General features: G+C 40.8%; 1 pseudogene; it reads right to left on the bottom strand.

Annotated features, from left to right (window-relative positions):
* Positions 1–6,305: 6,305 nt before the first annotated feature.
* Positions 6,306–10,989, bottom strand: LOC146384680 (uncharacterized; annotated as a pseudogene).
* Between the last annotated feature and the right edge of the window lie 10,183 nt (positions 10,990–21,172).

The following is a 21,172-nucleotide window of genomic DNA, read 5'->3' as shown; positions in this document are numbered from 1 at the left end:
CACACACACACAATTTTAATCACATATATACAGAATTACATAAAAAATAAGCAGTCATAATGAAATGAATGCTCACAAGATGAAGTCCTCAAAATCATTTTTTAAATTATATATCATGAATAAAGATAGAAATCTATACAAGTTTTCAAATTTTGGGGAAATATAAATGATAGATGTTTGTATATCGTCATCCGATATACAGTGGAACCCCGACTTACGAATACCTCGCTTCACGAAAAGTTCAAGTTACGAAGCCACTGAACGGCAATATTTCTGCCCGTGTTACGGCAAAATGCCAGTGTAACGAAATCCGCTGGCTCTGATTGGCTGAGCCTACAATGCCCACAATGCCTTCCGAATCATGTGACAACCCCTTGGCTTCCGTACTTGCACTTCGCTGTTCCACTTGAACGACGTATTGTTGTTCTAGTTAGCAATTAGCCTATAGCCCAGGGGTCGGCAACCCTAGGCATGCGTGCCACAGTTGGCATGCGAAGGGTTAACTGATGGCACGGCCATAGCTGGACTGGCCATCGGGCATACCGGGCATTTGCTTAGTGGCCCGATGATTTTTTTTTTTTTTTTTGTAACGGTATAAACAATGAAAGATGGTGGATTGGCCAGATGCTGGCTGGTGTGTAAAAATAACTCAGTTGTTTGGTGGTGGCATTGCGGAGCTTCCACAGATTCAGTAAAATTAACAAGTGGTGGAGGCCAGCAGGTGGATGAGGGAGATCGGAGGCAGGACGAGGAGAGACCCGAGGCGGCCGCCGGTCCGAGCGTCAGGTGAACTGAACTTCAGGTAAGAACTTATGACCTGCAGTCTGTCTGGGTCAGATATAAACCAAGTTTAGGTGGAGTTTATTTTCGTTGTGCTGACTTTTTACAGTCAATTACAATAACTCGTACTGCGTACTAGCTAGCATGACAGAGTTTATATACTGCTGGGTGGGTGCTATGATGTTACTGATCCATCCATCCATCTTCATCCGCTTTATCCGAGGCCGGGTCGCGGGGGCAGCAGCCTAAGCAGAGAGGCCCAGACCTCCCTCTCCCCAGCCACCTCCTCCAGCTTATCTGGGGGAACACCAAGGCGTTCCCAGGCCAGCCGAGAGATATAATCTCTCCAGCGTGTCCTGGGTCTGCCCCGGGGCCTCCTCCCGGTGGGACATGCCTGGAACACCTCACCCAGGAGGCGCCCAGGAGGCATCCTTGTCAGATGCCCGAACCACCTCAGCTGGCTCCTTTCGATGTGGAGCAGCAGCGGCTCTACTCTGAGCCCCTCCCGGATGGCCGAACTTCTCACCCTATCTCTAAGGGAGAGGCCAGCCACCCTTCGGAGGAAGCTCATTTCTGCCGCTTGTATCCACAATCTCGTTCTTTCGGTCACTACCCACAGCTCGTGGCCATAGGTGAGGGTAGGGACGTAGATCGACCGGTAAATTGAGAGCTTCGCTTTTACACTCAGCTCCCTCTTCACCACGACGGACCGGTGCAGCGTCTGCATTACTGCAGCCGCAGCCCCAATCCGTCTGTCGATCTCCGGCTTCCTTCTCCCATCACTCGCGAACAAGACCCCGAGATACTTGAACTCCTCCACTTGGGGCAGGAACTCATCCCCGACCCGAAGTGGGCACTCCACCCTTTTCCGGCTGAGAACCATGGCCTCAGATTTGGAGGTGCTGATCCTCATTCCCGCTGCTTCACACTCGGCTGCGAACCGTTCCAGTGCGAGCTGGAGGCCCTCACCCGATGAAGCCAACAGAACTACATTATCCGCAAAAAGCAGAGATGAGATTCTGAGGCCACCAAAGTGAAAGCCCTCCGCCACTTGGCTGCGCCTAGAAATCCTGTCCATAAAAAGCCCATCACCCACCGGGAACGAGTCCGACTTATTGCCGGCAATGCGAACCAAGCTCTTGCAACGGTTGTATAGGGATCGAATGGCCCGTAGCAATGGGCCAGACCCTAACCCTACCCTATCAGTGTGTGAAGAGTGGGAGAAGAGGGTTGCATTGACAATCCAACACAATGGGCAGCACATTGAACACATTTTATAAGTGGTCAGAAATGTGTAAATAACTCATGAAAGAATAAAGTTACGTTGAAACCAAGCACACCATTGTTTTTCTTGTGACATTACCAATAAGTTTGATGTGTCACATGGCCCTCTTCCTATTGAAAAAACAAAAGTTGTATCCAAGATGGCCGACTTCTAAATGGCCACCATGGTCACCACCCATCTTGAGGAGTTTGCCCCTCACATATACTAATGTGCCACAAACAGGACTTTAATATCACCAACCATTCCCATTTTTGTTACGGTGTATCCATATAAATGGCCCACCCTGTAGATTGGAGTTCTGTTTGATATAAGATAAGATCACCTTTATTAGTCCCACACGTGGGAAATTTGTTTTGTCACAGCAGGAAGTGGACAGTGCAAAAGTTATGTAGCAAAAATTTGAATATAATAAGAATAAATACAGTACACAACTGTACAGAATAGAATAAAATAAAATACTATATACAGTAGAATAAAATAGAAAATAATATACAATAGGATAAAAATAGAATACAAAATCTATATACAACTGAGTAAAAATACAACGATGCCAGAAAAGAGTATTGCACTTAGTGTTATTGCACATGTGTGGATGTGTTTGATCAGTTGGAGTCTTTGTTGTGGAGTCTGACAGCAGTGTGGAGGAAAGACCTGTGAAATCTCTCCGTCCCACACCGTGGGTGCTGCAGCCACTGAAGGAGCTGCTCAGTGCTGTCAGAGTTTCCTGCATGGGGTGGGAGATGTTGTCCAACAGGGATATTGGGCCACCGTTGTGTTGCTGTGAACATGTATTATTATTATTTTGTTTGTTTGTTTAATAAATAATTTTGATCAATAAACTTTCCTTGTTTAAACATGTGCCATGGTGTGGTCTTTCTTTACTTGTGACTTCTTGATGTTGGTAAATACAATAAGTAAAAAAATGCATATAATATACATATAATAATGTACAACACATTATGGAGTATGCTTTTGCTGTGAGGTCCTGCCTTCATGTACTTATGCAATTGATCACTGGACAGCTGGACAGGTATGTTTATAAATATCATTACATTAGGCCAATTTTCTTATACATTTTTTTTGCGAACTGGAAAGGGAAAATGCTCATAAATAGGGGTGGGCATCGTTTTCTAGAGTCGATTTGATTTGATTTGAATCAGGGAAATTTAGCGTCAGGCAGTCAGAAATATAATTCTGATCACTTATGAGTAAATACCCATATTTTTATATCTATAAAAAGAAAGCTGACACTTGTGAGACTTCATCAGAGGGGTAAACATCACAGCAAATGCCTTTTTGTCAAAGTAACTCAGAAATAAACACAGAAAAACATGAAGGAGATTTTCCTGGCCTGGCTTTTCATAGCAGTGAACCTTAAAATATTCTGCAGTAAAAATGGAAGAAAACCACAAATCAACATGTGAACATTGCCTGATGCTGCTGAATTAAAGCAGAGCAAAGTTACAGGGGTTTAATTAGAGACATGGCTAAGCGTTTTGCAATTTCACATAATTTTAAAAAGTTTAATTTTCTTCAGTATTGAACAGCAGAAATGTATGGAAGCCCGTTTCCGGCACAAAAAAAAAAAAAAAAAGGATCCTTAACTCAAAATTTTGAGTTATCTTTCTCGAAATTTCGAGTTAGCGCTGCCAATAAGAAATCTACGTGACTGACGTCATTTCCTTGTAACCCGGAAGCTGAAGCCCTCAGCTACAAATGCTACAGATATGCTAACAGTATTTTTTCAGTGAGGCTTCACAAATGAGGAAATTCTTGCGTTATTAGCTGAGTCACATGGTATTACGATCAGCCTTCGTACACTTGAAAGGATTTTACACAACAACCAACTTTGGCGCAGAAAGAACAAAACAGAAGTGGGAGAGGTGGCAGCTTTTATACAAGCACAATTGGCAACCTCAATGCCATTGGATAAATGGCATTGTTACTGACAGAGAAACCGTTCGTCTTCTGCTCCGTTTATTCGATGGAGAAGGTGTGGATTTGAGGTCACGTAGACGACTGCGGAGGCGAGTGTATCATAGCAGAGGCCCCAACTATGTGTGGCATATCGACGGCTACGATAAGCTGAAGCCATTTGGGATTGCAATCAGTGGATGCATTGACGGCTTTTCAAGGAGTGTAATATGGCTAGACGCTTACAAGACAAATAATGACCCCAGAGTAATTGCTGGCTAACTGCTGCCGTGATTCAACATGGTGATTCAAGTGAGATTAGATCTAGGAACAGAAAACGTCCATGTGGCACACATGCAATGATTTTTGCACTTTACAGACAATGAACCAGAAAGAGAGCACGTCATATTTGGAGCAATACAGGAAATCAATGCATTGAAAGATGGTGGCTAATCTTACGAAGCCAGTGTATCCAGTACTGGATTGAACTATTTGACAAACTAAGAGAGGATGGCCACTTTCTTGGACAAATCATTGGTCCAGTTCTGTTTTCTTCGCATTATACAGGTGAGTTTACTTAGGTGATTGTGTAAACGACATGTATTGTAACTGACTGTGTGACAAAGTGGGTGAGAGTACCACTTGCCCATATTCTTAGTTAACATTCTTGTTTTGATTTAACCATATTTCATATGTAGTCTGCAATAGGCAAACATCTACTATCCCGGGTTTGTTTATGTTTTGCACTTTTACAGATTATATAATATAACATCTTAGTTTAAATCAATTCCTACAAGTTTGTTAAGTTAACATGTTATTTATTTCAACTGTTAATTTGTATTGTTTAAACATACCTTACCTACCTGTCTTCCAGAAACAAAAGAAGGAAATGTAGTTTTACTTCCTGCTTTATAGCTTCTGGGTTCATCTGAGGTCACAGGAAGAGACCAAGTGCAGAAGGGGAAGTATTCTTATAAAAAGTAAATTGCAAGCACAAGACTTGGAAAAAATAAGACACCACACATAACAAAAATATGCAATATTTTGTGCAAAAATTCAAGTATTAACAAAAATACAAACTTTCTAAAAACAGAATGGGACAAGAAAAAAAAGATTGAGGATAATATGGCAAGATCTGATAACAATATCCTACAATTACTTTAAGAACAGTGTGGTCTAAAACCACTATGAAGCAAATACATGAGGCTCAAAGATGAAAACAGAAATATGGGAAAATATCTTTTAAATAACTACCCCATCTGCTATGCAGTTTTAAAAAAAGGGGGCTCTGATAAACAAGACTTTTTTCCATTACAAAAATCAGGAAAAGGCAACCAAAAATCAACCCTCAGCTAAGCAATTGCTGATTTCACAGAAATCCAAAATAAAAGCATATAGGTGTGCCTTATGGCCATTCAATTTAGTAAAAGTCACCATAACCCAGATGGCTAAACAGAACTGTACGAACATAACTGTATTAAAATACTATGATATAATAAAACCTGACTTGTAAACTGTAAAATGTCTGCACAATGATAAGACATGTAGGAGATATTACATATATTTCCTACATGTACTACATACTACATATTGCAGGGGTCTCAATCTCTAATTTTCTGGTGAGCCACTAGAATACATGTCATCTTGTGATATTACATTAATAAAGTTTGAAAAATTAAAAATAACCTAATGTATTTTTTAAGTTGATTTTGGATTCAAATAATAGAAAAATAGAATAAAAGGTGGGAAAACTGCTTTGACTGTTCACATGCACACATGCTGACTGAAGAAATGGGAATGCTTACCCATATGGAAAAGAAATAGTAAAAACTTATATGATTTACTCATGAAAGTGGCGACTTTCTCATTACTTTCATATATTGTTTTAGTAAGTATCCAAAACATACAAGTTTCATTTATATAATTTTTCAAGGGATCTTATATATGTTTTCACTCTTGTATGCTTTTCATACAAGTTTTTACACAAGACAGATACAAACTTTATAAGATTTATATATATCTTTTCCATGTATATATACATGGTCTCCAGGCTGCCACTTTGAGACCTCTGCAGAAATGCATTTTACAAGTGTTTAGAAAAATATTGCCTCAGTTGTAATAAGAAAACACACAAACACAAAGAAGTACCTCAAATTGCATTACAGTGGTATTTCACCAAAGACTTTTTCTTAGAACTCAGTTTTTAAACACCTGAAACCTTTGATGTGACATTCACATGGGAACACTTTAGTTTTAGTTCACAACTCAAATATAATCTGTTGTAAAACACCTGTGGCTTTTAAGCCATTGTCCGTGAATCAAACCTTTAGATAATGTCCACGACCCACACATTTGATTCCAACACACTGTTCATCTCCGATCTGAAGTCAGGATAGCTGTCATAATTTATCAACAGCTCCAGTACACATCCACATGTGTGTGCCACAGGTCGTCTCTGGAAACCTTTAAGTTCGTTAAACCCAATGTTCTTTCCAAGATGTAAATCTGAACCTGTGCAAAACCTAAGGAACAAAAACAAATGTTCCTTCTCAGCATTCTTCACATATGTAGTTAGATATTTCTGAATCAGCTTCTGGTGAGACATCACTGTTTCAGGGAAAGTGAGACACTTGAGAACTTTTCTCACAGTTGGTTGGAGGGTTTCATAAACTGAAGATAGCACTGCATGGGAAAGCCTTTGTGATCTGAGTGTTCTTGCCCACTGTTCAATAACATAGGCAGGCTCTTGGACAAGTGTTTTGCAAGCTCCAATAGGACTTCAGTGGCATTGTAGGCTGTTGGTATCTTTCTGCAGCTGTGGTTATCAAGTATGTCTACAAGTTCTTCTTGGTCCACAGTGCTAAAGTCTGATCGCCACGCCTCGAACACTGTACGCTCAGATTCAGGCATGAACTTGAGGAAATTCTCCACAATATCACTCTTTACTCTTTTCTTTTTATAATTTATGTTTTATTGGTTTTCTTATTTATGCAACATGAACAACAATACAACTTAATCACAGTGGAGGGGGAAACCCCCCCCCAAAAAACAAACAACCCCCCCCCCCAAAAAAAACCCCAAAACAAAACAACAAAAAAAAGAACAAACGGACAAAAACAAAACAAAATTAAAAAAACAAAAAACAAAAAAAACCTAACAAACAAACCAGAAAATACAATGAGATTATACAAAATCGGGCCTCCCATTTTGTACATATTTCAACCATTTCAACCAGTAATCCTCAAATGAGTCCGCCTGCAACTTTAGCCTAAAAGTTGTTCTTTTCATAACAAAAATAGTATATATCACGTCAGTCCACTCATTTATAGTAGCAGTATCCTCTTCAAGCCAATGGCGGGTTATGGCCTTTTTGGCAGCTACCAACAGCACACTGAACAAATATTTATCCGATTTGCATAGATTAAGACTCTCTAAGTTACCTAGGTACAATACTGAAAAATGAAATTGTATTTGCTTTTGGAAGATTGTTTCCAAGACCTTATGTATTTCCTTCAAAAATGGAACCACACGAGGACATTCCCATAAAATATGGGAATGATTTGCTGCTGCGTGTCCACACTGCCTCCAGCATGTTATGTTATGAGAATAATTGGATTTTTGAGCCGGGGTATTAAAATAACCAATTACATTCTTCCACCTGAATTCCCTCCACGAGGGGGAGCTTGTTACCAACTACTGCTACCTACAGATCCCATCCCATTCCTCTCCTGTTAGGAATAGATTGCTCTCTGTTTCCCATCTTGCTTTAACATATCTTGTATCATGACCCCTTAGATTGGTCAGTGAACAATATAATTTGGAAATAATTTTTTGATAGGGTGCATCTCTATATGCATTCTCGAATATATAAATAATTTATTCATTCCCAGTCGATAACTGGGGATGTTTTAGCTTTTTATTCAGGAAGTCCCTCATTTGCAAATATCTAAAAAAATCTTGATTTTGCAACCCAAAGTTATTCTTAAGATCCTGGAAACTTTTCCATCTTTCAACAAGGTACTCTATGTGGTGAGGCCTTTATTAGCTCATGTTTTAAATGTCGAGTCGGTCTTACTAGGCAAAAATTCTGGGTCATATGCAAACCACCTAAGAAATCCGGCCCTCTGGATTAATTGATACTTTTTAAGTACTCTTTTCCATGTCTTTATTGAGCTTACTATCCAAGGTTTGCCCGGGTCTCCCAGGAGTCGTAACTCTGAGGGATCTCCTATCAGTGCCCCGACAGGGAAGTTACCTCCCAAGGAAAATTCCACTTCCTTCCATCTTGAACAGTATCCAGGTTTACACCAGCCCACCAGATTTCTTATTTGAGTTGCCCTATAATAGTCATGTAGGCAAGGGAGGCCCAGTCCTCCTTTATCCTTGGGAAGCTGAAGTGTTTTAAACTTAACTCTTGGCTTTTTACCCGCCCATATAAATCTAGAGAGGATCCTATCCCATTCTACAAAGTATCTATCAGGGTTTTCTATAGAAATAGACTGGAATAAGTACAATATCTTTGGGAGCATTTTCATTTTTATGGTGTCTACTCTAGAAGAGATGCTTAGATAAGGGGTTAATGACCATCTGCTAATATCTACCGTGATATCTTTTTTAAGTGGGGAGTAGTTGATTTCTTCCAAACTGGTTATATCCGTTGATAATTAATGCCCAAATATTTGATAGTTTTTTTGTCCCAGCCTAGTTTGTATTTGCTGAGCAAATTTGGGAGGGGGGGTATAAAAGCTACTAAGAACTTGTGTTTTTTGTATATTCAATTTATATCCCGAGTAGGACCCATACTCTTTTAACACTGACATAAGCTCCATAAATGATTCAGTAGATTTTGATAAGTAAACCAAAACATCATCTGCGAACAAGGCCAATTTCTGCTCACTTCCAGCAATATTAATCCCTTTTATTATATCATTCTGCCTAATCCTTTGAGCCAACGGCTCTATAAAAATGGCAAATAAGAGTGGACTCAGTGGGCATCCCTGTCTTGTGGACCTTTCAAGCTTAAAAGCATCTGAAAGTTCACCGTTGATATTTATTTTTGCAGTTGGACCATTATACAAAGCCCTCAATATTGTAATGATGGACCCATTAAACCCAAATTTAAGCATTACTTGGAATAAAAATTCCCATCTCACAGAGTCAAAAGCTTTTTCAGCATCTAGACTCAATAATATAGCTGGTATTTTATTTAAATTAATATGTCTAATAATTTGCAGAGTTCTCTTAACACTATCATGGGTTTGGCGCGACCTAACAAATCCAGTTTGATCTAGATTTATTATCCTTGGGATGATCCCTTCAAGTCTCCGTGCTATGATTGACGTAAACAATTTGTAATCCACATTTAATACACTTATTGGCCTATAATTGGAACATTCTAATTTGTCTTTACCATCTTTAGGTATAATAGAAATTATGGCTTGTTTCCATGAGGAGGTTGCTTCTCCCTTCATAAGGACCCAATTAAATGTTTTAAGTAAGACCGGTGTCAAAGGTTCCCTTAATTTCTTGTACCACTCCGCAGTAAAACCATCTGTACCTGGAGATTTGTTTGCCTTGAGTTTACCAATCGCCAAGTGAAGTTCTTCCCTTGTAATTTGTTTCACTAACGATTTGTTTTCTTCTACTGTAAGTTTAGGGAGGTGTAACATGTCAAGGAAACTTTCCATTTGATCGTCATTGTTTGTGGGTGGTTGTAAATATAATTTTTATCTCTTAAAGCAATCCTTAATTTCCTCTATACCCTCCATTTCCATTTTGGTTTCAGGATCCCTTATCCTGTATATTGTTCTGTCTGCTTGTTGCTTCCTTAATCTATATGCCAATTGTTTCATATATTTAGCTCCCCCCTCATAATATCTTTGTTTGGTCAACATTAGTTTCGTTTGGACGTCTTGGGTGTATATCTCATCAATTCGATTTCTCTTCTCTGCCATTTCTAATTTTGTCTTAGTATCAATAGTATTTTTATGTGTGGCCTCTAATTGTAATAGTTCCGACTGCAGCTTCTGGAATCTTGCAACTTTGGATTTTTTAATATTAGAGGTTATAGTAATAATTTTTCCTCTCATCACTGCTTTGCACGCATCCCACAAAATCGGTGGGGGTAACTCATCTTTATCATTGAATTCCACGTATTCAGCAATGTCTTTTGTCAACTGTTCTCATGTCCGTTCATTCAGTATACTAGAGTTTAATTTCCAGTTGGTTATTTTTCTCCTTTGAGTAGGATTTAAAGATAAATATAGAGGGCAGTGGTCGGAAACGTCCATTGACCCAATATGACACTCATGTATTCTGTTCATATCAGTACCAAAAGTGAGGAAGTAGTAGATTCTTGAATAGGTTGCATGTGGAGATGAATAGTAAGTATAGTTCCTTGCTGTTGAGTTAAGATGCCTCCAAGTATCCACCAATCCCATCTCCTCTATCAGAAGTAGGTTTTGTTAATTTGCCCTGTACCAGGATAAATCTGCCTCCTCTATCCCTAATTGTAGAAAAATGTTCAAAAATAACCCTCCCTGATATTAAAATAACCACCCCTCTCGTATGTCTTAAACCACTTGAAGAGTAATAAGCATGTTTGAAACCTTGTCTCTTAAGTTTCTCGTGGTCAAGGCCCACCAAATGAGTCTCTTGTAGAAATGCCACATCAATATCCTCTCTTTTCAGTTTACTAAGAATTTTTCCCTGCTTTCCCGGGCTTTGGAGTCCATTTACATTAAGTGAGAGTACCTTTAACATTGGGCTTTATTATAACACCAGATAGAGCCATGAATGTGTGTTCCAAATGTCACTGAGGTAAAACATTGAGCCCCCACTGTTAACACAAAACTAAGATAAGTACACAAAAACAATAGAGCCAATATAGAGTCCTCTGAATACCCAGGATCATTCGACCCCTTTAGGTCCCTGTTGGGGAGAGGAGAGAAAGGACCCACCATACGGTGGGGGCTCTCCCTAGTGCTGTGGCGACTGTCCAGCAGGTACATCCCACTTACACTAGATGAGTCCAACATATATGGCAACTTATAAATCTGTTCAACTGAACTATCAACACACCGACTTGAACAGCAATGAATGCTAGAAAACGTACAGTTATGGTGTAATCTTGGTTCTCTTAGTGAGAGACTATCTCTCCACCGTCAGGCCGCCCGGAGACGCGTTCCGATCAAACGATCACCGGTGTCATGTCTGCACAGTTGTTTTATACGTGAGCTGTGGGGCGTAGCCGGGCATGCCGGAGTGTCTTAAAGAAACATCCACACACCATGACCGAGGGGGGTCGTACCCCCGTACATATGGAATATGTAACGGTGTGGAGAGATAGTCTCTCACTAAGAGAACCAAGGTTACACCGTAACCGTACGCTCTGAAGCAGTGGTTTTTTTCTTTTCTTTTTTTGACACACGCACCAGAGCGCCAGATTCAAGGGAGCCATCACTATCTTTTAGGTATGTGTAAATGTTAGAGTAAGGTATAGGATTTGTTTTATGTGTATAATGAGTTCATCATCTGAAGCTGCACAATGAATAGTATTTTAAGCCATGTTGGGAAGAGTTACATTTTTTACATTTGTTTGAATGTTCTGAAAATGTATTTTGATCCATCTTAGTGGGAACTTTATTATATTTAAGTTATTTTCAGTAGCTTATTTTTGACTGCACTTTTCTTCATATTTATCTCAGTTTTACCCCACTATTACATTTGATTTTAAAGTGGCTGTTGAGAGAAACCACACCACTGTTTTGATAGTTATACTTTCTTTTATATATTGTAGCCAGAGCTGCATGGACTCTACACTGGGATGAGGGGAGGCCTGCTGTTGCTCTGTGTCACTGATTTTGCTGCTGCATTTTGTCTTTTAGAAAATAAATCCAGTTTTCCAACCAGTCCCTGTCTGTCGTCACAACACAGTCTTTCATTCGAAATCTGCTACACAAGCAGAGATGATTACCTCAAACAAAACAAACAAAAACGTTACCAATTTAACAAGATAAACAACATGCTTTTAAAAACATGACGGGAGTACGCCTGTCTGCACTCTACATGTGCCTCTTTTCCTTTCTGCACTCCTTCCTGGCTGAAGACTTGTAAAAAGAGACAACTACAAATTTCTATGAGACTGAAACAAGCAGAGCTTTCAGCGCCAATATCCAAATACGGCCACAATATGGCAGTACTGTACAGGATGGATGCACATAATAAGTGACAAGCATGAATCTTCATGACAGTGTCAAGAGGCGTGCTTTATTCTGGTGTACTTTAATTAATGTCTATTTTCAGATTTGACTAGCCACTTCTAGCAGTGTTACAGATGGCCAAACTGTAGCATTACTAAACACTGTATCCATAATATCTATGAACCTGTGTTGTACACAATATAATGTTAATCAGCAACAGTAACCTTAGAATAACAGAACATTTTTATTGATAGAGGATTTCAATGAAAAAGACTGAAATATGAACAAAGAAAGTATTGGCAAAATGTTTTTGAATAATGAGCACATATGGCTAAACACTGGTAGATGCTACATGCTAACAGCTACAAGAAAACAGCAGTCAAATACATGTGATGACATCTTTAGGCCGATACAGGGTGATGTTGCCAATTAGTTCAAGATGCAATGATGTCATCTTCAGCAAAGTCCGTCCTTCACTATCAAAATGTCAGTGTTTGTCTCCCTGAACAGAATAAAAAAAATATTATAAAAAGGCTTTTTTAAATTCACACAAGGATAAAATACAGTCATGATCCTTTCAGTAAGAACTCATTTAACCCCTTTAGAGCCTAACAAATGTTTTGTCTTTGTGGACAGTCTGTGGATGCACAGGAAACATTCGTTTGGGTAGGTGATGCCATTGCTGCCACACACTGGAGAGTAATTCAGAGGACATGCCTGAATCCCACTCATCCCCACACAGGAGGGCTGCAGCATCAAGATATTTAGTCCAGTCAAGCTTTTTCTTACATAATAAAGAAATAAACAAATGAAGCTACAATTGAACTCCAGACCACATCAGAGGCTTTAGGGTCAACATCTGCCGATGTAAAGGGTCAGACTTAATCCACTACAATTAAACTGCTGTAGCAGTTGCTTGTTAACATTCTTTAGATTATGAACTAACACTTTAAAACACATAAGCACTTTTCCCATTTCACCTGCCAGATATTTAAGGTTCTATTCTCATAAGCAAGAAACATAGCATCTTTGTTGGGATGGGGGATCATTTCATTAGTTTGGATACAGTAACAGTCTTTCATAAGCTCTCAGTAGTCTCTTCGCCTTCAAAGCGTCAAACCACACCAGCTCATAGGCTGTGTCCCAATTCAGGGTCTGTACGCTGTAACAGTCACAATGGTGTGGTGTCCCTTTAAGACACCCAAGTCGAGGGTTGATGGTGTCATCAGTTTGTGCCACTGCTCTCTCTCTCTGGGATTATGAAGACACGTGCCTGCACGCTTGTGCTTAACGAGGGACGGATTTATGTTTTCTTTTCCAGACCTTTTGTTTTGTTTTGTTTGCAACGCTTGGGTTGTATGAACGCTGGGCGTTATGTTGTTGAGCCGCAGCCGTTCAGCCGGGCTTTTGTATGGTTGTTGAAGAAGGCGTATTAAAGAACCACCGTGGATTACCGATACCAGCGTGGGTGTGTGTTCTTCCGACTAGCCTGCTAGGTGTTTTGCCGTCTCCTCTCAACCACGCAACACAACCCAACGTTACAACGCTTGAAGTACGCATTTTAAGTGCGATTACGTCACCGCCCCGCGACGACGGCTGTCCCAATTCAAAGTGTACTTCAAATGCATACTCCAAATGCGCCGTCGATTTCCCCAAATATCAAGCGTGGTCCGGTGCACGCTTCGTGGTCCCATATATCCCACAATTCATAGCGCGGCGGTGGGTGTGGATAATTTTGCCGCAAAATACGGCAGAAGGGAGCGGCTGAAGTGTGAACTGTCAAAAGTAAGTACTGAATATTATGTCACTTATTTATGTGCGAATGTTTAATAACGAAGAACGGGGGCGCTAGTGAGCAGCGGTAGGATGTAGACGTGCTTTTCGGAACTCTCCACCAAAACTCAGATTTTTACTGAACACCACCATAAATTCTTACACAGGCGGATATTTTCTGCGAGTGAATGTTTCCAGGCTGATCTACGCTGCCCATTTTTGCGCAATGAGACCGAAAACGAACCCTCCGAGCAAGAATAAAACAATCGAGGGCTATGTTAGCAACACCGCTAGCGGGGCTAATGCTAGCACCAGTAGCCCTACCAAACTAGAGGCTGGCCCCCACGAGGACAGAACCTATGCCCTATGCAAGGAGATGTGTCGGGAAATGGCCACGTCTATAATGGGGAAGATTGATAAGCGGTTTGATACTTTTGAGGCTAGATTTCAGTCGCTCCTTTCGGAGCAGAAAGAGATGAAAAACCGCATGGAAAGTCAAGAACAAGCGACGTGTGCCTTGGACGAGTGCGTAGAAGCGCTAGAAGCCAAATGTTCGGACCTAACTCAGCACGCCAACCAACTCAAAACCAAACTCCAGGACTTAGAGGCCCGCTCTCGCAGACACAATATCAAAATTGTCGGCATACCTGAGGACGAGGAAAAAGGTATGCCCACTGACTTTGTTTCTAGGCTTATCCCGGAGTTGCTGGGAAAGGAGCACTTTCCACATCCGATAAAAGTTGATCGTGCACACCGCGCACTACAAGCGAAACCAACTGCTGGTGCTAAACCACGCACTATCCTGGCCCGCATTCATCATTTTCAGGAGAAGGAGCTGATCCTGCGTCGCTGCAGGATGCAAAAAGGCTGCGAGTATAAAGGAAACAGGGTGATGATATTTCCGGACTACACCAACGAAGTGATGAACCAGCGTCGCGCTTTTAATGGTGTGACGCAAACCCTGCGCAGTGATGGAATCAAGCACACACTACGTTACCCGGCAAGGCTCTATCGTAGTGTGTCCCACATCTATATCACTGAGTCTTAGTTTGCCTAAAGTGAACTATTCCTGGCGTTTCAATCCAACCCTTCTCAGTGACGAAAAGTTTATTAAATATATTACACCCAAACTCAAGGACTTTCTTGACTCAAATGACAACGGAGAGGTCTCTGATTCAACACTGTGGGAAACATTAAAAGTCGTAATGCGTGGCGAAATTATTTCCTATAGCTCAGGCCTCAAAAAGGAGAAGATGAAGCGACTTTCTGAAATTAATAGTGCCATTCCTCGCCTAGAAAGGGCTTACCAGAATTCTAAATCACCTGAGGATTACAGAGAAATATTAAAACTCAAATACGAATACAATGCAATTATGAGTGACCAGGTTACCAATCTACTACTGAAGCTGAAACATAAACATTTTGAGATAGGAGACAAACCCAGTAAATTGCTAGCGCAACAACTAAAAGGAACACAAGCTTCGAGAGCAATTCACAAAATAAGATCTAAATCTGGTGCTTTTCTAACAAACCCTATAGAAATTAATAAGCGCTTCAGAGACTTCTATCAGGAGTTGTACTCTTCCCAGCTGAATGTAACACAGTCTGCCTTGAATGACTTTTTTGATTCTCTCAGTCTGCCTAGGCTATATGAAGCTGCCAGAGATCAACTCGATTCAGACTTTACATTGCAAGAAGTGGTAGCTGCTATTAAGTCATTTGCATCTGGGAAGGCTTCGGGCCCTGACGGTTTTGGCATAGAATTTTATAAGAAATTTTGTGATTCTTGCTTAGGCTGATGCGTGATTCTAAAAACAGGGGCGTACTACCCCAAACTCTGTATGAAGTAAATATTTTGTTAATCTTGAAGAAAGGCAGAGATGACTCAGATCCTGCTAACTTCAGGCCAATTGCTCTTCAAAATTTTGATCGAAAGGTGATAACCAAAATTTTAGCAACTAGACTGAACAAGTACTTGACCTCCATTATTCACCCCGATCAAACGGGATTTATCCCTGGTAGACTTTCTTTTTTCAATGTTAGACGTCTTCTCAACACCATCTATTCTGACCATGGTAGTTCGGGAGGAGCAGCAATTTTAGCTCTTGATGCACACAAAGCCTTTGATCAGGTTGAGTGGTTTTATATGTTCGAGTCACTACAGAAGTTTGGGTTTGGTGAAATATTTGTATCTTGGGTAAAATTAGTATACGCAAATCCAATCTGTTCAGTTCTCACAAATGGAGAGAGGTCGGCGCCATTTCCTTTGCAGCGCTCTGTCCAGCAGGGCTGCCCCCTGTCCCCTGCTCTATTTGCTCTGGCATTAGAGCCCCTTGCGATTAAGATAAGAGCACATCCAAAAATACAAGGGCTCTTGGTCGGAGGGGTTGAAACTGTTATTAGTTTGTACGCAGACGACGTACTATTATACCTGCGTAATGCAGAAGACTCTGTACCATCCCTTCTTAATCTGGTCACCTCATTTGGCAAAATTTCAGGATATACAATTAACTGGGTTAAAAGTGAACTTATGCCTTTATCTGAAACCGGTTCGCCGAGTTTTCTTTGTAACGTTTCATTCAAAATAGTTAACGACCATCTCACATACCTTGGATTAACTGTTCCTAAAGATCACAAATTAATTTTTAGCTTGAACTTTGCTGAATTCTTTTCAACATTAAAGCATAACATCGAGTCATGGAAAATTCTTCCCCTATCTATGGTTGGTCGTATAAATTGCATAAAAATGGTCTCTCTTCCTAGATTTCTGTATCTTTGCCAAAATCTTCCTATTTGTCTCACTTCCCCTTTCTTTAAGGAGTTGGACTCAATTATTACTTCTTACATATGGGTTAGGATTTGGGTAAAGAGCAGGCCCGGCTATGCCGGAACCTGAATGCACGGGCCATCACTGGGACTAGTGTTGGTGCCCCCTGTTCAAAAAATTACCCTAAGCAGGTGTAGTGCACTGTGGTGGGCCATCGCGACGTTTCGGCTTAAGTTAGCCTTCTTCAGGCTGGCCCAACCGCTCTTGTGTTCTTTTTTGCCACTCTGGGCCTTTTATACTTTTCTTTTTCATTTCTGTTTTTCTTAACTTTTTCTGTTTCTTAGTTTTTTCTTGTTCTCAGTTTTTTCTGCTTTAACTCTCCCTTTTTCTATCTTTTTCTGTTGTTCTTTATACTTTCTGTTTTTCTTTATCCTGCTCTTTGTATTTCTGTTGTTCTTTATTTTTTCTGTTCTTCTTTATCCTTTCTGTTGTTCTTTATTGTTTCTCTTTGTTTTTCTGGTGTTCTTTTATTTATTCTTTCTCATATTTCTTTAAATGGCACCCCCTACTCTTTAGACATCCCGTCCTATGTTCTGTATGTTTCTTTTATGGCACCCCCTTCCTGGAAATCCTTTCCTTATGTACTCTGTCCTTTTTTTCTGATCTTTCTTGTCTTTTTCCTCTTTGTTTAGGTTTTTTTTAGGTTAGGGGGTAATAGCCAGTAGTTGACGGAATAAAATGGAATAACTCGAAAAGTAAGTGTCGTAGAGGGATGAAAGTAGTGTCTACGGGGGGGGGGGGGTTTGGGTCCTCCGGACACCCTGGTGAAGACCCCATGTCGATAGCACCAACGGTTCTGGACTTGGTGGAAATCGGTCAAAATTTGACGGAATAAAATGGAATAACTCGAAAAGTAAGTGTCGTAGAGGGATGAAAGTAGTGTCTACGGGGGGGGGGGGGGGGGTTGGGTCCTCCGGACACCCTGGTGAAGACCCCATGTCGATAGCACCAACGGTTCTGGACTTGGTGGAAATCGGTCAAAATTTGACGGAATAAAAAGGTCAAAGTGGCATATAGGAGTGTCCGGTCGGGCTGATTCCACCACCACTGTACTCAGCAGGCCCTGCCGGGTCGTTAGACACGCGACATGGCAGGGATCGGTGACATAACATGTAGCAGTTTCCCTGCACAGAAGCGTCTGCAGCAGGAGACCGCAGAAGGGACAGCAGAACCAGGCCTTTGGAGCACTGCGTCATCTCCTGGTCCACACATGCCTTCACGACGCACTGTACAAGGGAAGAGCAAGGCATCGTCGGTTGCCGCAAACAGTGCAATCGCCTTCTGCGTCTGTCATTCTCTTTCGTTTGTTTGAGTGCTTGTTTTTTAAATACACAGCAAGTGTCACTCTCTCTCTCTCTCTCTCTGTCTCTCTCTGTCTGTCACACACACACAGACACACAGACAGACACACAGTCAGACAGACACTGTGAGGTGTGCAGTGCAAAATTGGAATTTCAGTGCTTTTTGATTTGTATCTCTCTCTCTCTCTCTCTCTCTTTCTGTCTCTCTGTCTGTCTGTCTGTCACACACACACACACACACATACACACATACACACACACACACACACACACAGTCAGACAGACACTGTGAGGTGTGCAGTGCAAAATTTGAATTTCAGTGCTTGGTGATTTGTCTCCCTCCAGTGGCCCACTGCAGGTATGATGAGGCTTAAATGATAGGTTATGGGGAAAAAGCCAGGAGAGGATGGGACAAAAGTGGAATAACTGAAAAAGTAAGAGGTGTAGAGGGCTGATGTTGGTGTCTAGGTGGGGGTTTTGGTTTTGTATAAGAGCAGGCCACCAGCAAGCTGGCAGCCTGAGATGCACGGGCCATCGATGGAGCTGGGTGGTGGTGTCCCTTCCCTGGTTCAAAAAATTGCCCTTATCTAGGGTTTTAGTGCACTTTTAGCATCACTGGGCCGTTCGCGACGTTTCGGCATGTTTTTGCCTTCTTCAGGCCGACCCAGTGTGTCTTGTCCTTGTCTCTCTGTTTTGTGTTTGCCTCCCTTGGCTTTTTATACTTTTGTTAGCTCCTCCCACTTGTGTTTTTAGTTGAAAAATTATTTCTTAGTTTTTGTTAAACATTGTTTTGCTTTTACTTATTTTCTCCTTTTTCCTTTGACTTATTTTCTCTTTGTCTTACTGCATTTCACTTCTTTTTCTCTGTTTGTTTTCTTTCATATCTTTATTTTTTTCACTATTTTTCTCTTTGTTTTTCATGTTGTTTTCTATCTTGTCTTTGTTTCTCTTTATCTTTTTATGGCACCCCCTGTCTTTTTTGACATCCCGTCCTTTGTTCACTGTATTTGTGTTTATGGCACCCCCTTCCTTTAAGTCCTTTCCGTGTGTTCTCTTTGTTTTGTCTTACTCTTTTTCTGTTTGTTTTTCTGCTTGTACGTGACTTCTTGTCTTTTTCTTTTTTTGTGTTAGGGACCCCCCCATGGTTAGGGTTAGGGTTGAAGAAAAAGAACCTGTCCCTCCCGAAGGAGGAACAGAGCGTGCACGGGCCATCAACCCCGATGGTCCACAGCCTCACATCCCTCTACCTCCATAAGTATTTTTGATTTCCAAGGTACGTATTTCTTTTACAGGTTTTTCTTTTCAGGTAAGTATTTCTTTTTTGCAGGTTTCCATTCTCCGTGTCCATTACTTTGGCTTGTTTTTAATAAAGATTTATCAATCCCAATTTGTTTTCTGTGTGGTCTTTTAATTTAGTTTTAATTTATCTCCAATTTGAGTTATTAAGGAAAATAAATAAACCATGAATTAAAACATGAAATAAAATCCCCCAAAATAACAAACTAAAATAACAAACTAACATAAAGTTGAAAAAATTAAATGAGTATGCCCTTGTCGCGACGTTTCGAAGGTGTTTCTTCTTCCTCAGGCGAGGGCATACTGAAGAACTCTGTGTTTGAGGCTCCTATTTATACTCTCCCCTCTGATCCCGCCTCCTTGGCTTTCTTGTAATATCTTTTTCAGCTTTTTGCTGTTTTCCAATTCTGCCAGACTTTTTGGCTCTCATCTTTCCCTTCTTCTTTCTTTCTTCTTTTCCAGTCTTCTCCTCTTTCCCCTTTGTCTTTTCCCTTTTCATCATCCTTTAGGGGTTAGGGTTAGGGGTTAGGGTTAGGAAGTGAGGACTGAGCCTGTCTCCAGCCGGAAACAGGAAAGGCACTGTCCATCCCCCCAACGGGTCGCCCCGTCCGACCCCGGAAAAGGTTCTGGGAAGTGCTCTTCCCCCTGCGGACCGTAGTCCACTGTGAGGCACTCATCCCCTCCCGATGAGTCCCGCTTTTTCGTTAATAGCTGTCTTGTGTTACTATTTATTTGTGCAGAATTTGTGTCCCCGTGGGCTTTGTTATTATAGGTAAATAAAATGAATTTGTTATCAGGTATGTTATTTATAAGTGTATTTTTTATGTGTTTGTATATAAAATGAAATAATTATTTATTTATTAATGGAAAAAATGAAAAATTAAACCAAAAAATAAATGAAAACTCCTCAAACAAAAAAAGTCAATGAAGTGTGTGCTTATGCCGCGACGTTTCGGCCAAGATCTGGCCTTCCTCAGGCGAGAAGCACACAGAAAGACAAAAAAAACGTGAGTTTGTGGCTGTAGAAGGACTCTCAATAGAGATGTGCTCTGTCCGAAGGTCTGAGACAGAGTGAGGCTGAAACAACCCTCCCCTGCATTTATAGCCTGCCCCTGCGTTCAAAACACGCCCCCTAAGTTTTGAGTGTTGTTTTTTCATGTGTTGGTGATTTCTCCATATTTGCTGTCAAGAATCTAGTTTTTTCTCCATAAGTGTACATTTTGTAATTACACATGAATTGTAGTTTTAATGGATTGTGTTTTTTATCCCAAATATTGACCGTTATATGTATTTATTTATATATGAACTTATTATATTAGTTTTTAATGCTTTGTGGAATTGTAAGTTGTTTGAATTTTAGTGAATGTTTTTAGTAAGGGTTTTTAATACTAAGGGTCAAAGGTCAAATATGAATTAATGTCAAAATTTATTTCAACATGAATTTAGGTGATATTCCAATTTAGGCCCAATTCAGGTTTTGGGTGAGGCTAGGGTAATACCTCCAGTTAGGGTTAGGGTTAGGGTTAGGGTTAGGAGTTAGGGTTAGGGGGTTAGGGTTAGGGTTAGGGGGTAATAGCCAGTAGTTGACGGAATAAAATGGAATAACTCGAAAAGTAAGTGTCGTAGAGGGATGAAAGTAGTGTCTACGGGGGGGTTTTTGGGTCCTCCGGACACCCTGGTGAAGACCCCATGTCGATAGCACCAACGGTTCTGGACTTGGTGGAAATCGGTCAAAATTTGACGGAATAAAAAGGTCAAAGTGGCATATAGGAGTGTCCGGTCGGGCTGATTCCAC

The sequence above is a fragment of the Perissodus microlepis genome, chromosome 6, assembly GCF_051167445.1.
Source record: "Perissodus microlepis isolate ML-2025 ecotype Zambia chromosome 6, ASM5116744v1, whole genome shotgun sequence".
NCBI classification, from domain to species: Eukaryota; Metazoa; Chordata; class Actinopteri; order Cichliformes; family Cichlidae; genus Perissodus; species Perissodus microlepis.
The sequence above is the reverse complement of the archived record's forward strand: the minus strand, read 5'-3'. Positions and strand labels throughout refer to the sequence as shown.